Source organism: Ovis canadensis, chromosome 1 (assembly GCF_042477335.2).
Source record: "Ovis canadensis isolate MfBH-ARS-UI-01 breed Bighorn chromosome 1, ARS-UI_OviCan_v2, whole genome shotgun sequence".
NCBI classification, from domain to species: Eukaryota; Metazoa; Chordata; class Mammalia; order Artiodactyla; family Bovidae; genus Ovis; species Ovis canadensis.
Window position 1 is genome coordinate 176671550 of NC_091245.1, and position 19253 is coordinate 176690802.

The window sequence follows — 19253 nt, forward strand, 5'->3', positions numbered from 1 at the left end:
GCCAGTTCTGCATAACTCTTACCCCAAACCAGTTAATCACCATTTCCCACTGAGGAAAAAAAGAGAAGAGAGTAGAGAGACACCTTTGCTGAGGCCTATTACACAGTGTTGCAGGCAGAAATGGACTACTAATAAATGCGGCAGCAAGTACTACATAATTATAGCTAGTCAGTTATGCTAAAGTGAGCGAATGTGGCAGCCTAATTGAGATGATCCTTGTTACTTCTTACAGGAATGCAATTTAATTAGAATGGGTAAACTACAGCAGTAACCTCACAGAATCCCAGGCAATATGAGATGAGTAAGAGAAATATCACCCTGGCTGGCTTTCAGTCTGTAGTACATGGACATTGAAGGTATTTACTTGGCTTTTGGCAGACTGGGAGCCCTTTACCATGTGTGTTTGGGCCTTGAGAAAAGGGGTGTATTCTTGTGTTTAGAAATTTAAAGAAGAATCAATCCAGATAAAATGGACAAAACAGTTTAATGTGCATTTTAAGGCGCTCTGAGGTTTCAAAATATCCACATGCAGAAGAAGCTAACCAGATTGGATTTGCAGGAGGGTCTAATCTGGAATAAATAAGAGACAGCTGTTGAAAGTAATAAACAGTGAATAGTCAGGAGGAGAGGCAAGTTCCTCTAGACTCTGAGGACAGGCAGTGGGGAGCAAAGGTGGATATGCTGAGAGGAGGGGAGTATTCTGATCCAGTCTATTGGGGAAAAAATCCCAAGAAGAGGCAGGATCAGGATACTGCTGATTTGGCTCAGTTGGCATTTGGTAATTGACTGGTCTACAGGGTTAGATAGGCAGGCCAGCCCTGGAGATTCAAACGTGGCTCTGATATCATTATGATAATTCCAGGAGAGTGAGGCAGGGTTGCTGATTCTCTGGCTCAAATAGAGAGTGGGGATCAAAACAAGAGCCTTCTTGTAAAGTAAGTTGTATCTTAAAAAAACAAAGCAGATGAGAGTTAAATTCTGTCAACAGCTGCTATATTCAAATGGTCAAACCCCACACATAATTGACTGGACAATCACATTAAAGTAACCATGTACTCCCAACAGAGAAACCTCTTTGAAGATTTGTTGTATACTGATGATAAGAAGTCATTCTACTTAAAATGCAGCTAATCAAATACTCTAAATGTAGCTTGATCAAGCAAACTCCAGGAGATAGTGAAGGACAGGAAAGCTTGGTGTGCTGCATTTCGTGGGGTCACAGAGTGTTGGACATGACTTAGTGACTGAAAAACAACAACACAGTACTCTAATATACAGACCCAAAAGTCACATATCAAATCTTACTATAATAATTGCTGAAGACAAAATGTTTTGCAACACTGACTACACAGATGTTACTAAACCATTTGAGATCACAATTTATAACAAGTTGGTCTGTTTTTAACTTAAATAGAAGGGTCAATATCATAAAAGATGTTAGAGTATGTTAGGGAGAGAGGATGGAGAGGAGTTTGCTGCAATTTAAAAGAAGGAAAAAAAAAACCAAAATTATCAAGTCCTCTCCTTTTCAGGGTGCCCATCTTTTCCCTTCCCTACTCTGTCGATGTGATTTGACAATGAGCACATTTATCAGAGGACTTGATGTGTGGAAATAGAATGATATGTTCACATTTGTTAGAAAATAAGATTGTAAGTTTATGAGGATAATTATTAAAGAAGTGGCATTTAAATGAGAATGAGTTATAAAAGTATCATAGTATATTAAAAAATTACTCAATGGATCTAAAAACAGTGGCTGTCTCTGGGTGGTCAGATTATGGATTCTTAAAAAATATATTTTACATCTCTATATTTTCTAATATTCTATAATAAACATACACTTTTATATAATAAAAAATTAGAATAAGATGCTGGTATTTCTGGGTGTAAATTAGGGTTGTTAGTAGGTTATGTCTTTATATTCATAATATAATGTATACTATATGCATGTACACATATAATTAATATATAAATGAGTCAAACATATTATACACTTTTAATTTTTTCTGGCTTGCCTTTGGCCTCTTGCCATAATCTGTATCATCCATGTTCTTATACTTCACTCACATCATTTTTCTTGCTTTTCCCTATCGCCCCATACAATGACCCAGGTTCACAATTTAAAATTCAAAATTTGAGTTTTCTCCATGCTGATATGCTCATGTAGATATGGAAACACATCACACATTGTTCCTGGTTGTTTAACAAAATGGGATCAGTTATATACAGGTATCTAGGTCATGCTTTCTTCACTTAATAATGTCATTGAAAACCTGTTAAACTAATCAAAGGAACTCTAATTCCTCATTTTAACGGTTGTGTTATTCCATGGTGTGAAAGTAGTGAAAGTGTTAGTTGCTCAGTTGTTTCCAATTCTTTATGACCCCATGGACTGTAGCCCACCAGGTTCCTCTGTCCATGGAATTCTCCAGGCAAGAGTACTGGAGTGGGTAGCCATTCTCTTCTTCAGGGGATCTTCCCAACCCAGGGATTGAACCCAGGTCTCCTGCATTGCAGGTGGATTCTTTACCATCTGAGCCACCAGGGTTCTGAGCCATTCAGCAGTTAGCCTACTGAAGTTTCTAGATTTTTTTGCAACCATAAAAAATACTGTAATTGGCATCTTTGTACATGTGTCCTTATGCATAGTTTTATTACTTTGGGAAAGTGTCCAAGGAGTGGGAATATTAAGTCAGAGAAAATACATCTAAAGTTGTAATAGATATGGCCAGATTGCTTTCTGAAAAGGCAGTAATGCTTCACAATTTCACCAGGCATGCATGAAAGTACTCTTGACAGTACTGATTCTTTTTAATTTCTGATAATCCAACAAGTATAAAGTAATATCTCATTTTTAACTTTAATTTCATTCCCCTGTCAAATAACTTGAACATGTTTTCAAAAGCTTATCAGCCATTTGAATTGATGCCTGTTTGAGTTGTTTATTCTGCCTGTTTATTTTGCCTATTTTTGGGGTACTTGGTTTTTCTTGTCAGTTTGCAGTTGTTCTTTGTACATTTTTTATCCTAATCCTTTGTCTGCCATCTGTATTATCAGTATAATTTATCATATCATTTGTCTCCTGAATTTGTTTGTGGTAACAGTTGTATTATATTTTGATACAGTTAGATATACCTATCTTTTCTTTTTATAACTAACAATATTTTTGTCTAGCTTTGGGGGATTATAAATGGTTATATTTAGCCAGTATTTCTTGGTAGTCCTGGTATTAGTTGCCATAGGGAATGACAACAATAACAAAATTGCCCTTTGCAAATGAACAAGTTGGGAACAGAAAACTCCAAAATAATGACAAATAAGATAGAAGTTTATTTCTGTCATAGAGTGAAGTTAACAAGGAGTTCATCCAGAGCTTGCATGTATATCCCAACGCAAGGGGTCAAGTTTCTTTTCCCTGATGATATTTTGTGTGTGGCTTCCATTGCCCACATCAGCTCATGTCTCAAGATTCTGTTGGAGATACAGTCATTTTGTCCATTTCCAGTTCAGAAGACAGGAGGAAAAAAGAAGGGCCAAGCCCTTTAAGGATTTTTTCTCAGGAAAAAAGAGAGGAGAGTGAAGAGAGACAATGAAACAGTCTTTACTTCACGTGGCCTCGTGCTCAGCCAAAAACTAGGTGTCTCAGTACTTTGGAAGATGGGGGAACGCTCACTACAACAGTTTCAAAACAATTAGTTAAGAGATTTTGGGGAAAATATATCTTTTATAAAGACTTTATACTACTCTAAATAGATACATAAATGATGAGTAAATACATTCATGAATTCACTTCTAATATTTTTCCAGAGCTCATTTACTTTGCAGAACTTCTCTCTTCCAACATAGCCACTCTCCAATAATCTTATTCTCTAGCCAAGTGGGAATAGACATTTTATTGCAGATGATGCCTACTTATTTGGAAAATTGCTATCAACCAAAAGTGAGCAGGCACCACTACCTAAAAAAGACTTTTTTTTTTAATCACCTATTGCTCAGGTTCATCAATTGCCTAATGCTGTCAAGAATCTGGAAACTTCTTTCATGAGTCCGGTGGTTGTTGTTCAGTCACTCAGTCAGGTCTGACTCTTTGCAACCCCATTACTGCAGCATGCCAGGCTTCCCTGTCCATTACCATCTCTTGGAGCGTCCTCCAACTCATGTCCATTGAGTCGGTGATGCCATCCAGCTATCTCAACCTCTGTTGTCCCATTCTCCTCTGCCTTCAATTTTTCCCAGCATCAGGGTCTTTTCTAATGTCAGCTCTTCACATCAGACGGCCGAAGTATTGGAGATTCAGCTTCAGCATCAGTCCTTCCAATGAATATGCAGGATTGACTGGTTTGATCTCTTTGCAGTTCAAGGGACTCTCAAGAGTATTCTCCAACACTACAGTTCTAAAGCATCAATTCTTCAGTGCTCAGCCTTCTCTATGGTCCAACTCTCCCATCCATACACAACTATTGGGAAAACCATAGCTTTGACTAGACAGACCTTTGTTGGCAAAGTGGTATCTCTGCTTTTTAATATGCTATCTAGGTTTGTCGTAGCTTTTCTTCCTAGGAGCAGTTTCATGGCTGAAGTCACCATCTGCAGTAATTTTGGAGCACAAGAATATAAAGTCTATCACTGTTTCCATTGTTTCCCCATCTATTTTCCATAAAGTGATGGGACCAGATGGGATGGGACCAGTGATGAATCAGATGCCCTGATCTTCGTTTTTTGAATGTTGAGTTTTAAGCCAGCTTTTTCACTTTCCTCTTTCACTTTCATCAAGAGATTCTTTAGTTCCTCTTTGCCGTCTGCCATTAAGGGTTGTGTCATCCATCTGCATATCTGAGATTATTGATATTTCTCCTAGCAATCTTGATTCCAGCTTGTGCTTCATCCAGCCTGGCATTTTGCATGATGTACTCTGCATGTAAGTTAAATAAGCAGGATGACAGTATATAGCCTTGATGTACTCCTTTCCCAATTTGGAACCAGTCCATTGTTCAATGTCCAGTTCTGCTGCTTCTTGACTTACATACAGGTTTCTCAGGAGGCAGGTAAGTGAAAGCAAAGTCACTCAGTCATGTTCGACTCTTTGCGACCCCATGGACTGTAGCCTAACAGGCTCCTCCCTCCATGGGATTCTCCAGGCAAGCGTACTGGAGTGGGTTGACATTTCCTTCTCCAGGGGACCTCTCGACCCAGGGATCGAACCCAGGTCTCCCACATTCCAGGAAGACTCTTTAACCTCTGAGCCACCAGGGAGGCAGGTAAGGTGGTCTGATAACCCAGGTCTCCCACATTCCAGGAAGACTCTTCAACCTCTGAGCCACCAGGGAGGCAGGTAAGGTGGTCTGATACTCCCATCTCTTTAAGAATTTTCCACAGTTTGTTGTGATCCACACTTCAAAGGCTTTAGCATAGTCAATGAAGCAGAAGTAGATGTTTTTCTGGAATTCTCTTGCTTTTTCTATGATCCAACAGATGTTAGCAATTTGATCTCTGGTAAAAAGGATTAAAGAAAGAATTCACTGGGAGGAAAAACATTTTCCAGTTAGAGGGGGTTAATGCTACAGGTTTTTAAAAATGAGTGGCTACTGGCTCGATTCAAAAGAGTAACTTCTGCTTAGATGCTTTCATGTCTAGTTTATTTTTTAATAAGACTGCAAAAGAATGTAATAAATTTTATCTTTAAGAAATAGAAATAGAGGCAATACAGATGCCATGGTTTGTGATGTGGGTCTGTTATCTGGCTGCCTTTTGAATCTAAGAGATAAATTCCAAAATATATCTCACCACCATTTGCTACCTATTGAAAATCATGCAGACTTTTTGAACAAACCAAGTCCCTAATTTTAAAAGATATGTTATTAAATATATGGTCAGGAATTAGAATTAGAGCCACATGACAGGGAGACATATGTCTATTTTATCCTTTGATCCTGTCCAATAGTAATAAAAGAAAAAAGGAGAAATAAATATCCGGTGCTGAGCTGCTCATTTACAATTCCACTGTCTCTGAAATCTTCTGGATCTGTTATTCAACAGTATGACTTTTTCCCTTGTGATTGAAACTCAACTCAAATGCACGAAATGGGCCAATATAGGCACTGATGCTTCGATAAACTCTCCAGTAGCACTTTATTATTAATCAATTCATGCCACCAACAAACATGTTAAAGTTATAAATCAAGCAGATCAGAGTTACCTGATTTTGCAGCTGTAAGGCATACAGTTCTATTGATCCTCATAGTAAAGTGAAGATGGCAAAGTTGTCAAGTCTGAAATTTTCCCCATTCTGCTTCCTCTTCCTATCTCTGTCCGCTCACTTATGAGGGTAATGTTCTCTGATCTTTTTACTCATTTCCAGTCAATCCAGCTCATGCCCTGATTATTGGGCTATTGGGCATAGGGTTATGTGCCAGTTACGAGGTGAACACTGGTAAATAGGCCAGGAGCCCAGGCCCCAGAGCAAGACTGCACAGCCCTATGGTGAGGCTCATTACAAGTTATTTTAAACAGAACAATAGTACTTGTAGTGCTTATGTTTTCCAGAGATTTTTCTTTTAAAAATATAAATTAGAATATGCAGAGAATCAGTGATATATAAATGTTTGATATCACAAATATATATATATATATATATATATATATATATATATATAAATTAGAACAGGTTTTAAAATACATATTACTTGCTATCACTCACATGTTTTCTCCAATGGAAGCATCTAGTTGACACTGGTCATAAATCCCAGCCTATCTGATCTATGCTACAAACCCTAAGCCTTGATGTTAGGAACATTAGTCATGTATGTGATTGAGGAGAGAGGTAAGGATTAGACTTATCTGATGTATTTGTCTCAGTCAAACAGATCACAGGCAGTGAGTTAAACTTCATTTACTTTATCTGTAACTAATTCATCCTGAAGAGCTCTCAACTATGGTTTTACACCTTAATACTCATTTTTAATTGGGGAGTTCAAAAGGTATCCTGCTAGAAGTATCTATCAAAATGATCTAGAGGGTTTGTTAGAAATCAGATTACTGTGTGCCATCACCCATTTCTCCTTCAGTAGGTCTGAGATGGAGCCTGAGGATTTGTATTCAAAGAAGCTTCCAGTTGATACTGATGCTGCTGGTCTGGGTACCTCACTCTGAGAACTGTGCTAAAGGAATTTCCTACAATAGTAAGCAAGTGGGGAGATTTTGCTAGCCTACCAGGGCCCACTCAACCAGCTGTAAAGACCAGGCTCACTTAACCTCTCTGTGGTGACTTAAGACAGTGGTACACACTAGTACTTCTACATACTCTGAGAGAGGAAAGTCTTCCTCCCAGGGTGCCCTGCCCCCACACAGGTCTACCTGGAAGCATCCTTCTTGACCTCCCATTGCAAAGGCCTCTCAGCTGCACAGCCTATGTTCTATGAGAGAATTTATGCTATTCTAGGTAGCTTTTAATTTTCATTTTTAAATCATCACCATCCAATCTCCAAGTAATGTCTGGAATGCATTTTTCACCATTCCTATATTGTGTTGACCATGTCTTAGAACTCCCCAGTATCTACACTAGTCAGGCCAATTTGAGGTTTGACAAATACCTCACCTTACATAAAATCTTGTCTTGATTTATCAGGAGAGTCTATAGGTTAACTGATGGGCTCTGAAGTCAGATTGCCTGAGTATGAATGCCAACTCCACTTATCTCACCAGGGGACACTGAGCAGGTTCTTTATTTTCCCTGTGCCTGAGTATTCTCACCCATATTATGCCTACATCTTAGGGTTTTTATTTTAAATAAAATTTTATCTATAAAGTCCTCAGAATAGTACATGGAAAAGAGAAGGTATTCAATAAGCGGCAATTATCATTATATTAGTAAAAGAACTATAACTACATTGGGGCATATAGGAGTAGAATTCATTGTTTCTCACTAATTAAGAGTGGTCATATCCTGGCAAGACTAAAGGCAGGCATAAAATGAGTTTCTTTGGATCTTCAACTTCTTGTAATAGTTTTTGTGGTAAAAGAGGTTGAGTTCACAGACAAACTAAAATTGGGGATAATGGCTGTGACTTTCTGCACTCAGTACCATGGGTTTTGAACATGGTATGGGATTTTGTCCTTAAAGAGCAATGACCCAGTTTAGGATGTTGAGCATATGTCTCAATTCATTTCAAAAGCACTAAACTCCCACTGAGTGTGGTAGGAAGATCTATGTTCCTACAAGACTCTCTACTCTGGGTATGATCTCCTGTTTTATATATAGGGGTGGAATTGAGCCTGGGGGAGGGAATGACTGCACAAGGTCACGGTGCTAACATCCAGCAGAACCAGTACTCAAGCATCAGGCAGGATGACACCAGTCACCATACTCTTTACCCTCTGGTCCCTTGTCTCTGGGTTGGTCCCAGTGACAACTACTCTCAGTAAATAATTAGGATTCATGTAGATTTGGGGTCAGTGAAAATTAGAGGTGACATCACATACCTGTCCTACCAGGTACAGAGAACAGACTTAGGAGAGTGGAAAATTTCAGCACCATGACCCTTGGTGTCTAAGAAAAGGGAAGTGAGAAGTTGTCTGTTGCTAGATTGGACAGAGCACATAGAATAAAATCAGACGGAATGTTTCACCATCTGTCTGGATTTTTTTAAAAGTAGGCTGATTACATTTATAATGTCATCTCGTGATTACTCAGAAATTACATCATAGCCTATTTTTATTCTGTCATATAGTAATTTGTGTGCTGCAAATTAAGACTAGCAAGAACAAAACTAGGTTCCTGCTGTCAGGCTATTCAACATTTAGTTAGACAAATTACAAACATATGCTGAATGTCCACTCACTGCCCAGTCTTGGTGCTAAGCTTTTGGAAAAATCTAAAAATATCAGACATAGTTCCCATATTAAAAGAGCATATGATCTTATTGGTAAGATGAGGTAAATGCAACTAAAATTACTAGACCAAAATAGAGGATCAGACATGAGGAAGACAGCCAGGAAGACAGAGATGTGTTGACAGCCTGGGAGCCCTGTGAATAAAGAGGTGGAGACACACAGCTGTATTTAGTCATTCTGCCTGCAACAGGACAACACACTTGAAATTCAGACTGAGGGCAGACTGTGGAAGGTTTTAGCACTCTGGCTAAGGAGTTTAGATTTTACTCTAGATTTTAAAAATATTCTTTTAAGGGACAAATACATTTTTCAAACAAACTACAATGCAAGCATCTTGACTCAAACTTATGCCTTCAGCAATATGGAGAGATGGAGTAGATCTGCCCTCTCACCTAAAACAACTGAAAATATTCACAGAAAATGTGATTCAGTGGTTATCTAGTCATCATTCAACAAGCAAGGAAGGGCAATGATCCTTGAAACACAAAACAGAGGTGAGCCTCATGATGGTCCCAGGCAACTGCTTGGAGTGTTGCCAGGCCAGAACATGGGGAGTTCTCAGACTAAGTCTAGCAATACCCTTGAGTTAAGAAGATGGATCTGGGAGTCTGAGGTGACCAAGGTGGCTAGTGTTCATACAACGAAGCACTGGAAAGGACAGAGCTGCTCGGAGAGAGTTCTGGGCACCTAAAGGGTACCTTCCTCAAGTCCTCAGCTGAGTAGTGATCAGTACATGTCTGTGAAGAAAGAACCACCCAAAAGGACTAGAGGGGAATCCTCAGTGCCCACAGGAAAATAGTTCCTGTTTTCCCAAGTCAGAGTGGAAAATCTTACTTCATGGAAGATAAGGAAGAGCACTCAAAAATTTTTGCCTCATAGTAGACAAAATTAGGCCTAGCTCTTCCTACAAAGCTTCAACTCAGAATTGAATGAATTAGTTTCCAAATAACTGTATACCAGAACAAAGTTCAAAAATATTTATAGCAATATAAATATGTCCAGCAACCAGTAAACTAAAATTTCTGGCATCCAGTTAAAAATTACCAGGCATTCAAAGAAGCAGGAAAATACAGCTTAAAATGAGAAGAAAAATCAGTCAATCAAAACTGACCTAGATATGATATGGATGATGAAATGAGTAGATAAGAACATTTAACTGTTGTAATGTATTCCATATGTTCAAGAAACCAATAGAAAGACTGAATGTGATAATAGAGAAATTGCTGCTCCGGTAAGAAATATTAATGCTAATGAGTAAAATCATACAGTTCAGTGAAGCACAGTTTGAGGATTATTGCTCTGGGCTGTCAGAGCCATTGAAGACTTCTCAACAAAATTTGACATGAAAATAGTGGTATTTTGGGAAGACTGAATGGCTAGAGATTCAGGATGGAACTGATGGAGAAATCAGGGGCAAAGATCTGAGAGATAACTGTAGTAATACAACAGGGAAATGAGATTTTTGGCCTAAAAGAATAGCAGTGGAAATAGAGGTAGGGGATGGTTTCGTTTTTTCAGTTTACATTTTGTTACTAAGGGTACCTAGTGTGTCTGGCAGTTTATTTGCAGATCAGTGGTGCTGTCTCTTAGGCTGATGACTTGATAAATCTATAGGACAGCATTCAAGCCCATTGGATGAACTATTAGAGCTATACCAGGTATCCTGGAACAACGTAAATAAATGGCATTATCTTTGAAACTTCATGAAGACTGGGTCTTTTTAGATATAAGGAACAGAAGAATTCATATGGTGTGTGAATGTTAGTATTGTGATGGTGCTTGGTTTTAAGTGTAAGCTGGTTAACAGAATGAGGTCAAACTCTCTGATAAGCAAAGTTATGAAGGAGGTGACATGGATTTAAGCAGGAGAAATGTTATGTGCAAAGACACAGAGAAGGAAAGAAGCAACTTAGGAAATGGAAGGTGGTGAATTAATGCCTAGAAGGAGTGCTGTCTAACAGCAATGGAACTCAAGCCATGTGAATAATGTAAAATTTTCTAGTTGCCACATTAGGAGAGGTAAAGAAAAATAGGTGAAATTAATTTTACTAATTAAGCAGGTGATATGTTTTATTTAAATCCATATACCCAAAATGCGGAGGCAATCTAAAAATGACTGAGAAATTTCACAATTTAATACAATGACACACACACTAATTTGGTGTGTTTTTTACCCTTATAACACATCTCAATTCAGACGAGTCACATTTCAAGTGCTCATAACTGCACATGCCAAGTAGCTCTTGTATTCAGCAGTGGGGCCCATGAACATCAGGCAGGAAGGCTTTCTCTCCTCTCCAATTCTTCTTTCCCACCTCTAATCCTTTCAAGCATTTATTAAGTGCAAGAGACTCCCCTTACCCAGGTAGCTTTTGGTATCTCAACGCAGCATGCAGTCAGATACACTGCACAGAATAGAAACCCATAACAAGTATTTTTGTGGAAGTGATTGCTTGTACAAATAAAGGATGGAATAAGTGGAATAAAGCTCATGATTTTAATAGGGTCAAGGTAATAATAAACGTGTGTGTGGAAAAAAGTGGGAATGAGAATATACGCAATTTGGTTCCACTTTATACTTTGTACCCCTGCCTGAAATACTTAATATCTCAAGTGCAAAGAAACATGCAAAAATACTTGGAAAATATCAAATGATATAAAACCAAAGTGGTAATATTAGTTTTCTCAATTACAGGACATTTTATTTATGAAAACAGTTAAGTGAGTCGCAGTTGGAAGGAAGGTTAAGGGAAGCAACCATTATGCCCAATTTACTGGGGAGAACATGTGGCGGAACACTCCACAGGGCCTGATCTGCCTCAGGCTGGTATCATGTCTCCTGCCCAGAGAAGTCAGGCAATTTACCTAAATCAACAAGCTGGCATCAAGAATTGTCTTTAGATATTCTGCTTCCCAGTCCTCAACTCACTTCCCTACTCTTCTCTATCAGTTCAGTTCAGTTAGTCAGTTGTGTCTGACTCTTTGAGATCCCATGGACTGCAGAACACCAGGCCTCCCTGCCCATCACCAACTCATGGAGTTCACTCAAACTCATGTCCATTGAGTTGGTGACACCATCCAACTATCTCATCCTCTGTAGTCCTCTTCTCCTCCTGTCTTCAATTTTTTCCAGCATCAGGGTCTTTTCAAATGAGTCAGTTATTCACATCAGGTGGCCAAAGTATTAGAGTTTCAGATTCAGCATCAGTCCTTCCATGAATATTCAGGACTGATTTCCATTAGGATGGACTGGTTAGGATGGACTCTTCTCTATATTCCTTCCCAAAAGATGTGGACTTGAGATGTGGCCAAAGAAACAAAAAAACCTGTATCACAGAGGAAGACTAACAGATGCTATAAAGCTGAAGACATGAAAAATGAAAAATAACTGAGATTTGATAGAGGAGCTCCTCCCTCACCTTCCGTCACCTGGCTTCAGTTCAGTCACTCAATTGTGTCGGACTCTTTGCGATCCCATGAACTGCAGCACACCAGGCCTCCCTGTCCATCACCAACTCCCGGAGTCCACCCAAACTCATGTCCATTGAGTAGGTGATACCATCCAACCATCTCATCCTCTGTCATCCCCTTCTCCTCCTGCCCTCAATCTTTCCCAGCTTCAAGGTCTTTTCTTTTTTTTTCTTTTTATTTTTTTTAAATTTTAAAATCTTTAATTCTTACATGCGTTCCCAAACATGAACCCCCCTCCCACTTCCCTCCCCATAACATCTCTCTGGGTCATCCCCATGCACCAGCCCCAAGCATGCTGTATCCTGCGTCAGACGCAGAATGGCGATTCGATTCTTACATAATAGTATACATGTTAGAATGTCATTCTCCCAAATCATCCCACCCTCTCCCTCTCCCTCTGAGTCCAAAAGTCTGTTATACACATCTGTGCCTTTTTTGCTGTCTTGCATACAGGGTCGTCATTGCCATCTTTTCAAGGTCTTTTCAAATGAGTCAGCTCTTTGCATCAGGTGGCCAAAGTACTGGAGTCTCAGCTTCAACATCAGTACTTCCAATGAACACCCAGGACTGATCTCCTTGCAGTCCAAGGGACTCTCAAGTCTTCTCCAACACCACAGTTCAAAAGCATCAATTCTTTGGTGCTCAGTTTTCCTTATAGTCCAATGCTCACATCCATACATGACAAATGGAAAAACATAGCCTTGACTAGACGGACCTTTGTTGGCAAAGTAATGTCTCTGCTTTTTAATATACTATCTAGGTTGGTCATAATTTTCCTTCCAAGGGTTAAGCGTCTTTTAATTTCATGGCTGCAATCACCATCTGCAGTGACTTTGGAGCCCAGAAAAAGTCAGCCACTGTCTCCCCATCTATTTGCCATGAAGTGGTGGAACCAGGTGCCATGATCTGTTTTCTGAATGTTGGGCTTTAAGCCAACTTTTTCACTCTCCTCTTTCGCTTTCATCAACAGGCTCTTTAGTTCTTCTTCACTTTCTGCCATGAGGGTGGTGTCATCTGCATATCTGAGGTTATTGATATTTCTCCCAGCAATGTTGACTCCAGCTTGTGCTTCCTCCAGCCCAGCATTTCTCATGATGTACTCTGCATAGAAGTCAAATAAGCAGGGTGACAAAATACAGCCTTCACGTACTCCTTTTCCCATTTGGAACCAGTCTGTTGTTCCATGTCCAGTTCTAACTGTTGTTTCCTGACCTGCATATAGGTTTCTCAAGAGGTAGGTCAGGTGGTCTGCTATTTCCATCTCTTTCAGAATTTTCCACACTTTATTGTGATCCACAAAGTCAAAGGCTTTCGCATAGTCACTAAAGCAGAAGTAGATGTTTTTCTGGAACTCTCTTTCTTTTTCCATGATCCAGCGGATGTTGGCAATTTGATCTCTGGTTCCTCTGCCTTTTCTAAAACCAGATTGAACATCTGGAAGTTCACAGTTCACATATTGCTGAAGCCTGGCTTGGAGAATTTTGAGCATTACTTTACTAGTGTGTGCTACTGCTAAGTCACTTCCATCGTGTTCGACTCTGCGACCCCACAGACAGCAGCGCACCAGGCTCCCCCTTCCCTGGGATTCTCCAGGCAAGAACACTAGAGTGGGTTGCACTTCCTTCTCCAATGCATGAAAGTGAAAAGTGGAAGTGAAGTCGCTCAGTCGTGTCTGACCCTCAGTGACCCCATGGACTGCAGCCTTCCAGGGTCCTCTGTCCATGGGATTTTCCAGGCAAGAATTCTGGAGTGGGGTGCCATTGCCTTCTCCGTACTAGTGTGTGAGATGAGTGCAATTGTGCAGTAGTTTGAGCATCCTTTGGCATTGCCTTTCTTTGGGATTGGAATGAAAACTGACCTTTTCCAGTCCTGTGGCCACCGCTGAGTTTTCCAAATTTGCTCATCTAGTGAGTGCAGCACTTTCACAGCATCATCTTTCAGGATTTGAAATAGCTCAACTGGCATTCCATCACCTCCACTAGCTTTGTTCATAGTGATGCTTCCTAAGGCCCACTTGACTTCACATTCCAGGATGTCTGGTTCTAGGTGAGTGATCACATCATCGTGATTATCTGGATCGTGAAGATCTTTTTTGTACAGTTCTTCTGTGTATTCTTGCCACCTCTTAATATCTTCTGCTTCTTTTAGGTCCATACCATTTCTGTCCTTTATTGAGCCCATCTTTGCATGAAATGTTCTCTTGCTATCTCTAATTTTCTTGAAGAGATCTCTAGTCTTTCCCATTCTATTGTTTTCCTCTATTTCTTTGCATTGATCACTGAGGAAGGCTTTCTTATCTCTCCTTGCTATTCTTTGGAACTCTGCATTCAAATGGGTAAAGCTTTCCTTTTCTTCTCCCTTCTTTTCACAGCTATTTGTAAGGCCTCCTCAGACAGCCATTTTGCTTTTTGGATTTCTTTTTCTTGGGGAGGGTCTTGATTCCTGTCTCCTGTACAATGTCACGAACCTCATTCCATAGTTCATCAGGGACTCTATCAGATCTAGTCCCTTAAACCTATTTCTCACTTTCACTGTATAATCATAAGGGAATTGATTTAGGTCATATCTGAATAGTCTAGTGGTTTTCCACACTTTCTTTAATTTCAGTCTGAATTTGGCAATAAGGAGTTCATGATCCAAGCCACAGTCAGCTCCTGGTCTTGTTTTTGCTGATTGTATAGAGCTTCCTCATCTTTGGCTGCAAAGAATATAATCAATCTAATTTCGGTGTCGACCATCTGATAATGTCCATGTGTAGAGTCTTCTCTTGTGTTGGAAAAGGGTGTTTGCTATGACCAGTGCGTTCTCTTGGCAGAACTCTGTTAGCCTTTGCCCTGCTTCATTCTGTACTCCAAGGCGAATTTCCGTTACTCCAGGTGTTTCTTGACTTCCTACTTTTGCATTCCAGTCCCCTATAATGAAAAGGACATCTTTTTGGGTGTTAGTTCTAAAAGGTCTTGTAGGTCTTCATAGAACTGTTCAACTTCAGCTTCTTCAGCGTTATTAGTTGGGGCACAGACTTGGGTAACTGTGATATTGAATGGTTTGCCTTGGAAATGAAGAGATCATTCTGTCGCTTTTGAGATTGCATCCAAGTACTGCATTTTGGACTCTCTTGTTGACTCTTATGTTGATGGCTACTCCATTTCTTCTAAGGGATTCCTGCCCACAGTAGGTTTTCCACTTAACCTACTTAAGTGGAAAAACTTAAGTTTTCCAGTTAACACAACAGGAATCTCTGTCCATGTACTCATATATTTCTACTTTTTTTTTAAAAAAGGCTATACATTATTCTATTGAATGACAGTACTTTAACTGTATACATTGGTTATTTCCAATTTTCTACCACAACAGTTCTGTAATGAATATTACTTTATCTAAACCTTATTGCACATCTATATTTCCTTAAGATAAATTCCCAGAAGTGAAAGTGCCCATAATAAGTGTTTTTAAATTACATATCAGTTTGCGTTTGAATCATATGGTTTCTTATCTGAAAATGCAATATAAAGCTTAAACATTTTTGTAAAACTCATAGGGTTTGGGCTCACTGTTCTTTAAGAATCCAGAGATCCAACATGCTGATTAACTGTGAGCTAATTAGTTTGTAGTAGTAAATACTAGTCTTTATTGGTGGGTAAAGGAAAACCCTGCCTAAATGAACATGAACAGTGCTGTGTTTTCTAAAGGCTAATCACAAGTCTTTTTATTTGAAATTTAAGAAAAGAATAAGGCTACTCTAATACATGTTATCTTTTGGCTTTCTGAGATAAGTGAGATGAAACGTAACTCTTGGAATAAGAATGTAGACAATGTAACAGAGGCAGAATCACATTCACTACTAAATCCCTGCCAAATGCTTAGCTGCTTAGTGAAAAATTAGTTTTTAATAACATAATGAAACTATACCTCAACCTACTCTACTGACTGTGAAATGTCATTCTCTTAGGCAGCACTGTTCAGACTTTATATATAAAAAGCCCTTTGTGGTATCCACATTGGAAGGGAAGAGGTAAAACTGCCATTATATGCAGATGAGGACACTATACATAGGAAACTTTAAAAAAAATTTTTACTTTATTTTACAATACTGTATTGGTTTTGCCATACATTGACATGAATCCGCCATGAGTGTACATGAGTTCCCAATCCTGAACCCCCCTCCCACCTCCCACCCCATATCATCTCTCTGGATCATCCCCGTGCCACCAGCCCCAAGCATCCTGTATCCTGTATCGAACATAGACTGGCGATTTGTTTCTTACATGATAGTTTACATGTTTCAGTGCCATTCTCCCAAATCATCCCACCCTCTTCCTCTCCCTCAGAGTCCAAAAGTCCATTCTATACATCTGTGTCTCTTTTGCTGTCTCGCATACAGGGTTATCATTACCATCTTTCTAAATTCCATATATATGTGTTAGTAGACTGTATTGGTGTTTTTCGTTCTGGCTTACTTCACTCTGTATAATTGGCTCCAGTTTCATCCATCTCATTAGCACTGATTCAAATGTATTCTTTTTAATGGCTGAGTAATACTCCATTGTGTATATTTACCACAGCTTTCCTATCCATTCATCTGCTGATGGACATCTAGGTTGTTTCCATGTCCTGGCTATTATAAACAGTGCTGCGATGAACATTGGGGTACATGTGTCTCTTTCAATTCTGGTTTCCTAGGTGTGTATGCCCAGCAGTGGGATTGCTGGGTCATAAGGTAGTTCTATTTGCAATTTTTTAAGGAATCTCCACACTGTTCTCCATAGTGGCTGTACAAGTTTGCATTCCCACCAGAAGTGTAAGAGGGTTCTCTTTTCTCCACACCCTCTCCAGCATTTATTGCTTGCAGACTTTTGGATCGCAGCCATTCTGACTGGTGTGAAATGGTACCTCATTGTGGTCTTGATTTGCATTTCTCTGATAATGAGTGATGTTGAGCATCTTTTCATGTGTTTGTTAGCCATCTACATGTCTTCTTTGGAGAAATGTCTATTTAGTTCTTTGGCCCATTTTTTGATTGGGTCGTTTATTTTTCTGGAATTGAGCTGCATAAGTTGCTTGTATATTTTTGAGGTTAGTTGTTTGTCAGTCGCTTCATTTGCTATTATTTACTTCCATTCAGAAGGCTGTCTTTTCACCTTGCTTACAGTTTCCTTTGTATACATAGGAAACTCTTTTAAAGACAGACCCCACACAAAAACTGAAACTGATAAATTCACAAGGTAATAGAATACATGATTAACATCCAGAAATATGTTGCATTTCTTTATAGTAACAATGAGACATCAGAAAGAAAGAAATAAATTCATTTAAAATCACCACCTGCCTGCTCCCCCCCACCAAAACCCTTTAGGAATAAACTGAGCCAAGGATCTGAAAGACTTATATGCTGAGAAGTATAAATCATTGATTAAAGGAAACTGAAAATGAAAACTGAAAGAAAATTAAAGGCAAATTTTCCCATTTAAACAAATGGAAAGATATCCCCAATTCTTGGATTGGAAGAATTAATATTGTTAAAATGGCCATACTGCCCAAAGCAAACTACAGATTTAATGCAATCCTTATCAAAATATCCACTACATTTTCCACAGAACTAGAACAAATAACCCTAAAATTTATATGGAGTCACAAAAGACCCACAATTGTTGAAGCAAATCTGAGGAAAAAGAATAAGCTGGAGGCATAACTCCAAGACTTCAGACAACAGTACAAAGTTAGTCATCAAAACAGTGTGGTACTGGCATAAGCAGACATAGGAATCAATGCAACAGAATACAGAGCTTAGAAATAAACCCACACACCTATGGTCAGTTAATCTTCAACAAAAGAAGCCAGAATATACAATAGGGAAAAGAATCTGTATACTAACTGGTATTGGGAAAGTTGGACAGCTGCATGTAAATCAATGAAGTCAGAATACACTCTTCACATTATAAACAAAAATGAACTCAAAATAGGTTAAATGTAAGGTAGGATACTATAGGACTCATAGAAGAGAACATAGGCCAAACATTCTCTGACAAAAATTGTAGCAATGTTTTCTTAGGTCAGTCTCCTAAGGCAAAAAAAAAATAAAAGTAAAAACAAATAAATGGGACCTAGTCAAACTCATAAGCTTTTGCACAGTAAAGTGAAAAGTGAAGTTGCTCAGTCGTGTCCAGCTTTGTGACCCCATGGACTGTAGCCCACCAGGCTCCTCCATCCTTGGAATTTTCTAGGCAAAAGTACTGGAGTGGGCTGCCAATTCCTTCTCCAGGGGATCTTCCCTATCCAGGGATTGAACCCAGGTCTCCCGCATTGCAGACTCTTTACTATCTGAACCAGGGAATCCCAATGAAAGTGAAAGTTGTTCAGTTGTGTCCGACTCTGTGAGACCCCACGGACTACAGTCCAGGGAATTCTCCAGGCCATAATACTGGCATAGGTAGGCTTTCCCTTCTTCAGGGGATCACCCCAACCCAGGGATCGAACCCAGTTCTCCTGCATTGCAGGTGGATTCTTTACTAGCTGAACCACAAGGGAAGTCCAAAAGGAACCATAAACAAAAAGGACAACTCAAAGAATGGGAAAAAATATTTGTAAACAAGGGCTTAATTTCCAAACTATATAAACAGCTCATACAACTGAGTAACAAGAAACCAAACAATCCAATCAAAAAAGGGCAGAAGACCTAAACAGAAATTTCTCCAAGGAAGACATAAAGATGGCCAACAGGCACATGAAAACATGCTCAACATCGATTATTAAAGAAATTAAAATCAAAACTACAATGAGATATCACTTCACACCAGTCAGAACTGCCATCATCAAAAAAGTCTACAAACAAGTGTTGGAGAGGGTGTGTAGAAAAGAAAAATCTCTACACTATTGGTGGGAATGTAAACTGGTGC